Genomic DNA, 6000 nt, shown 5'->3' with positions numbered 1-6000 from the left:
ACTTGAGGCCAGGTGTTTGAGACCAGCCTGGCCAACATGTTGAAACCCTGTTTCTATTAGCCGGGTGTGATGATGTGCACCTGTATACAAGCTACTCAGGAGGCTGAGGCATGAGAACCACTTGAGCCTGGGAAGTGGAGATTGCAGCGAGCTGGAATCACGGCACTGCACTCCAGCCTGGGCAGCAGAGTGAGACTCTGTCTCAAAAAATAAAAATAAGATAAAAAACATTCTGATCAAATAATCTTGCAAAGGAAAGACAAGTTTACCATATAAAAGCAAAGAGAAAAATGATTTTGTGCTCGGTTATGTTTAGGACCTTCACAAAGCACATGTTCTCAGGGAGCCCTGCTATGCTGTCTGTGCCAGAAATTTCATGTATTGTCCCTGGACATTGAAATGGTCAGCTGGCCCATTGTATGCTGTCCACACTGGGTCTCCCTGAATGGCCATATGGCCTTCACGTACTTCTTTTCATCCAGAGTGAGGTGGTGACGAATTCCTGTGGGAAGAGTTATGTCTCCTTTCTCCATGAAGATGTGGATTCACTTGTCCTCTTTATCTGTCATATCAAAAGTATCCACTGCCACCCGGGATGTAACAGATCCGATCATCCAAGTGTAAATGCTCCTCATAAAACACCTTAATCTTTTCTTCATAATTTGGTAATTTATCTTTACATATGGTTATTATGTCTATCCAGGAGTAGCTTCTCTCTCTTTGAGTCTTTTCTAATTCTGGATCATTCTCTTATTTGTCAGTGTCCAGCTTTAGTAGTACACCCTGAGCCAGCATGGCTGTTTCTGGCCCACTGGGTGGCCAGGGGCTCGGGGTGGTGGGGCTGCCTCCAGCAGTCTGGGAACTCATCCATGTACTAGGCCTGCACCATGGCTGCAGATGCTAACAGGCAGAGTGGGGCTAGAGAGGGGAGGCTGCATGGAAGGGCTGCCACTGGGAGTGAGGTGCTGTTGTGATTAGAACTCAAGGCTCTCAGGAGCTGGACAAAAGGTAGAAACTGTTGTTATAGATGAGGAAAAGGAAACCAATTATTGAGTACACTTAAAGTATACTTGGTCAGATGCAGTGGTTCATGTCTTTAATCCCAACACTTTGGGAGGCTGAGATGGGAGGATCGCTTGAGCCCAGGATTTCAAGGTTGCAGAGCTGTGATTACACCACTGCACACCAGCCTGAGTGACAGCGTAAGACTCTCTCTTTAAAAAAAAAAAAAAAAAAGCACACTGGCTGTTTCCTCTGCCCAGAAGTTTCTTTCCCTAGATGCCTACCTGGCTGGCTCCCTCACTAACCTCAAGACCACACCAATGTCCATGAAGTCTACCCTGACCATGCCCAGACACCTCTCTGTGCTCTAATCTTTTCCAGTAGCCCTAACAACTTCCTTGAGTGCTAATTTACTTCTTGAGGATGTCTGGTATGTGTGTGTCTCCCTCCAAAAGAATGCAGGCCCCGTGAGGACAAGACATCTGATCTGTCTTCACTGACAGTTCCTAAGAACAGTCTGGGGCCGGGCACGGTGGCTCACGCCTGTAATCCCAACAGTTTGGGAGGCCAACACGGGTGGATCACTCGAGGCTAGGAGTTCAAGACCAGCCAGGCCAAGATGGTGAAACCCTGTCTGTACCAAAAATACAAAAATTAGCCAGGTGTGGTGGTGCATGCCTGTAATCCCAGCTACTGGGGAGGCTGAGGCGGGAGAATTGCTTGAACTGGAGGTGGAGGTTGCAGTGTGCCGAGATGGTGCTACAGCACTCCAGTGAATGAGACTCCGTCTCAAAAAAACAAACAAAAAGCATCTGGCACATAGTAGGTCTCTGATAAAGATTAGTGAGTGAATGTCCACATCTTTAAAGGTTTTGCCTGTACTTTGAAGTCTCCGTTCCTTGGGGCTGCCTCTTTGCCCAGTACTCTTGACCCTGTCCCAGGTGATATGACCTGTTGCCCAGTGTCTGCCTGATCAGTAGGGTCTTCCTAGAGTGCCAGCGTTTTGACCTCCATGTGTCCCCACTAAATTGCCAGCATGTGTGAAATACTAAATTCCAGCTGTTTTTGTTTTTGCAGGGCAAGAGGGTTAAAGAAGGAGTAGGAAGAGGGGGAGCTGATGAGAGGAGCAATGGTCAGAGTGGAGGGGGTGGAGAGAGAATACAGTCACAGATTTCCCCACCCCATCAACTTTCCAAGCAGCTCAGAGCGGCAGCAGAGCTGCGAGTGAGGGCTGCGCACCACATATCCGGAGCTGTGTGCCACGTGGCAGAAGCTGTCCCGTTGAGTCATGGGATGTACTGCTGCACTGCTCTAGAGTTTGGTGTGTAGAGTATTTTTGGTTTTTACAGTCCAGCTCTCTGTGTAATGACTTCCTTCCCGTGGCCTTGTTCATCGAGGTGTCCCTGAACGACTAGCTGAGTCACAACATTCCTTGCAGCTTAAAACACTGACCCAAGGCAGTTTCTCCATGTAGTTAGGGACTTAGAAGGCTGCCAGGGAGTGCCTAGGGAAGACAGTCTGTAGTGCTCCTGTCTCTAACAGGCACCCCTCCCCGAAAACATTTAAAAAGCAAGTGAAAATAGAGAACAAATTCCATCTGTTAAGTCACTAGGAAATGGCCTCAGCCCTGCCACAACCTGAAGAATAATTTGTCGGTGACCATGAAGTCAATTTCAAATTGAATCGGGGCACCAGGAATCAACATCCATCGTCTCAGTGTTACTGCAACGCGAAGGGTCAGAAACCCACGTGAAGAGATTGGACTGGTGGGAATATAAACTTGCTCAGCCCTTCTATAAAATAAGCCAGTAGTTCTGAGTAAAATTAAGTATGCATAGGGCTCAGTAGTGTAGCAGCCTGGAAATACATCTTGAAGAAAGTTTGCTCAGATCCACAAGAAGACAAGCAGGAGGTTATTTGTTACAGTGTTAATGGCATACAGGAACTAGAGGCAAAGGAACTAGGGGATGAGTTAGTAAAATGTTGTGGATACATACCTTGGAATTCTACATGAAATAGACATAAAACAGCATGGATGGAATTTATAGTGTTAAGTGGAAGAAAACAGTAAAAGATTTAAAACACAAGGCCAGGCGTGGTGGCTCATGCCTGTAATCCCAACATTTCAGGAGGTCAAGGAGGGAGGGCTGCTTGAAGCCAGGATTTTGAGATCAACCTGGGCAACAAAGCAAGAGGCTGTCTGTACAAAAAAAATTTGTTTAATTATCTGGCTATGGTGGTGCATGCCTGTAGTCCTAGCTACTCTGGAGGCTGAGGCAAGAGGATTGCTTGAGCCCAAGAGTTGGAAGCTGCAGTGAGCTATGATCACACTACTGTGCTCCAGTCTGGGCAGAGGAGTGAGACCCTGTCATGCCAAAAAAAAAAAAAAAAAAAAAAAAAGGTGGGGAGAGATTTAAAACACAACCTTTTTTCAGTTTTACTGAGGTATAATTGATGTATAATAAAACACATATCTAGGCCAGGCGCAGTGGCTCATGCCTGTAATCCCAGCACTTCGGGAGGCCGAGGCGGGCGGATCACAAGGTCAGGAGATCGAGACCATCCTGGCTAATGTGGTGAAACCCCGTCTCTACTAAAAAATACAAAAAATTAGCTGGGCGTGGTGGTGGGCGCCTGTAGTCCCAGCTACTCGGGAGGCTGAGGCAGGAGAATGGCGTGAACCCGGGAGGCGAAGCTTGCAGTGAGCAGAGATGGCGCCACTGCACTCCAGCCTGGGCGACAGAGTGAGACTCCATCTCAAAAAACAAAACAAAACAAAAAAACACATATCTAAAGTGTACACTGAGTTTTGATGTGTGTACCTGTGAAATGATCACCACAATCAAGGTAATAAGTATATTAATCACACCCAGAATTATGAAGTTTCCATCACCCCCTAAATTATGAAGTAGGTCTCTATGTATTAAAATATGTTTAACAGATGTTTAGCAGCTACTGTTAAGTTTTAAAAAGGTAAACAATACATGTAATATAATACCATATTTATAATAAAAAACGTTTAGATACCCTAAAAAAATCTGGAGGAACATACAACAAACTTAATTATGTTTATTGTTGAGAATCTTTCCAGAGCTGCATGGCCTTCTTTTGCTAATGTGCGGTGCACCTCAGGAATTGCTTGTTGTCCCATATCGTGGCCTCCAGTGCCTGATGAAAGTTTAGCATGCTATAAATGGGTCATTATGACCCCCTAACTTTCAGTGACTTTATTAAAATAACCCTGTAGCTGGGTATGGTGGCTCACACTTGTAATCATACCACTTTGGGAGGCTGAAGCAGGTGGATCACTTGAGCCAGGAGTTTGAGACCAGCCTGGGCTACATAGTGAAACCCTGTCTCTACAAAAAAAAAAAAAAAATAGAAAAATTAGTTGGGCATGGTGCTGCGTTAGTCCCAGCTACTCAGGAGGATCACTTGAACCCGGGAGGTCGAGGCCGCAGTGAGCCATGATAGTGACAGTGCACTCCAGCCTGGGTGACAGTGAGCCCCTGTCTCAAAAAAAAAAAAAAAAAAAAAAGTAACACTGAAGTCATCACAATGGATTCTAACAGAAGGGTGGCCTGACCGTAATAATGTTCTCTATCCCCACAGCAGAGAGCTGTCAGTCACTTCCTTGAATTCCCTCACCTCGAAGGCCAGTTTCTCTCCTCATCCCTGCATGCAGGAGATATTCCAGTAGGGGGTTGGTTTTCTGTGCCTGGGTACAAAATGGTGATTCCCTAACTAGTTACCATGAAATCTGTCTCTATTACCACTCTTTCTGTGTCTCATAAGTAGAGGAGTGGTGGGGGATTGTGGGGGAGGGACATGTTTGGTTTTGTGTGGCTATGGGTTTTATAGAAAGGCAGTCTTAAGATGTGTGTGTGACTTCTCTGGCTTCACACTTGTTATCAGATTCTTCCATGGTACTGTGCACAGCTATACTTCACTCATTTTCAGTGTTGTCTATAGTGTTCTGCTGAGTGAATATATCACAATTTATTCCATCTGCTACTGATGGGCATTTGGGTTGTTTCCAACGTGGGGTTATTATAAATAATGCTGCTGTGAACATTCTTGTACATGTCTACTGCTGTATCTGGGCATGTGTTTCTCATGGGTATGTATTTTGGAGCAGAATTTCTGGGTTATGAGCTATGCCTATGCTTAACTTAAAATAATGCTACTGGGTGCGGTTGCTCATGCCTGTAATCCCAGCACTTTGGGAGACTGAGGTGGGTGGATCACAAGGTCAGGAGATCAAGACCATCCTGGCCAACAGGGTGAAACCCTGTCTCTACTAAAAATACAAAAAATTAGCAGGGCATGGCAGCGCACACCTGTAGTCCCAGCTACTTGGGAGGCTGAGGCAGGAGAATTTCTTGAACCCTGGGGGTAGAGGCTGCAGTGAGCCAAGATCGCGCCACTGCGCTCAAGCCTGGGACAGAGCAAGACTGTGTCTCAAAAAAAAAATAATAATCATAATCATAATGCCAAACTGTTTTCCAAAATGTTTATACAAGTGCACTCCCTTCAGCAATGTATAAGAGCTTCCTTTATACATTCACCAACAGTTCTCACCAACAGTTGTTACTGTCAGACTTGGAATGTTTAGCCACCTGGATCTGTAGTAGTTGTTCGCTGTATTTCATTTTCATCATTAATGAGGCTAAGCACTTGCTACATGTTTATTGGCTGTTTGGATTTGTGTGTGTGTGTGTGTGAAGAGCCTGTTTTTGCCCATTTTTCTATTGGTCTATCTTTATAGTAGTTTTTGTATATTTTGGATATAAAACTTTTGTTATGTGCATGGCAAATCTTCTGTGGCTTGCTTCTTCACTCTCTTAGTGATGTCTCTTGTTGAACAGTTCTTAATTGTAAAAAAAAAAAAAAAAGTGCAATTTATTGATCTTTCCTATGGCTAGTGCTTTTTCTGTTCTGTTTAAGAAAACTTTTTTTCTTTTTTTTTTTTTTTTTTGAGGCGGAGTCTCGCTCTTG

At 44.9% G+C, this 6000-nt stretch overlaps 1 pseudogene; it reads right to left on the bottom strand.

Annotated features, from left to right (window-relative positions):
• Window positions 1-351: 351 nt before the first annotated feature.
• Window positions 352-889, bottom strand: LOC100609032 (acireductone dioxygenase-like; annotated as a pseudogene).
• Window positions 890-6000: the final 5111 nt, after the last annotated feature.

Source organism: Pan troglodytes, chromosome 21 (genome assembly GCF_028858775.2).
Source record: "Pan troglodytes isolate AG18354 chromosome 21, NHGRI_mPanTro3-v2.0_pri, whole genome shotgun sequence".
Lineage (NCBI taxonomy): Eukaryota > Metazoa > Chordata > Mammalia > Primates > Hominidae > Pan > Pan troglodytes.
This window is presented reverse-complemented; position numbering and strand designations above follow the sequence as displayed.